Here is a 384-nt window from a genome sequence, read left to right as displayed (position 1 = left end):
ATATCCTTATCATAATTATATCCTACCCTAATCCCACGTAAACTATCTATAGCTCAACAATTTAAAAAAAAAATATTACTAAAATATATAAAATAGTTTTACGGTGTTAGTTTATTAAGGTAAAGAAATTATACATAGCTAACATGCTATAACACTTTAAGTATTACAAAAAGAACCCTAAAAAGTTTTAAAATTGTACAAAACACTCTCAAAAGTTCTAAATTATAAAAAAACATCCTGATGTTTCAAAACTTAAAACAACAAACATGAAATTAAGGAACTAACAACAACCTCTGAAGAATTTAAAATTTATAATTAATACCCTCAATGTTTTAAAATTATAGAAACACCCTTAAAAGTTCATATTACAAACAAGCACCATAA

The sequence above is a fragment of the Asparagus officinalis genome, chromosome 5 (assembly GCF_001876935.1).
Source record: "Asparagus officinalis chromosome 5, Aspof.V1, whole genome shotgun sequence".
NCBI lineage: Eukaryota > Viridiplantae > Streptophyta > Magnoliopsida > Asparagales > Asparagaceae > Asparagus > Asparagus officinalis.
The sequence above is the reverse complement of the archived record's forward strand: the minus strand, read 5'-3'. Positions refer to the sequence as shown.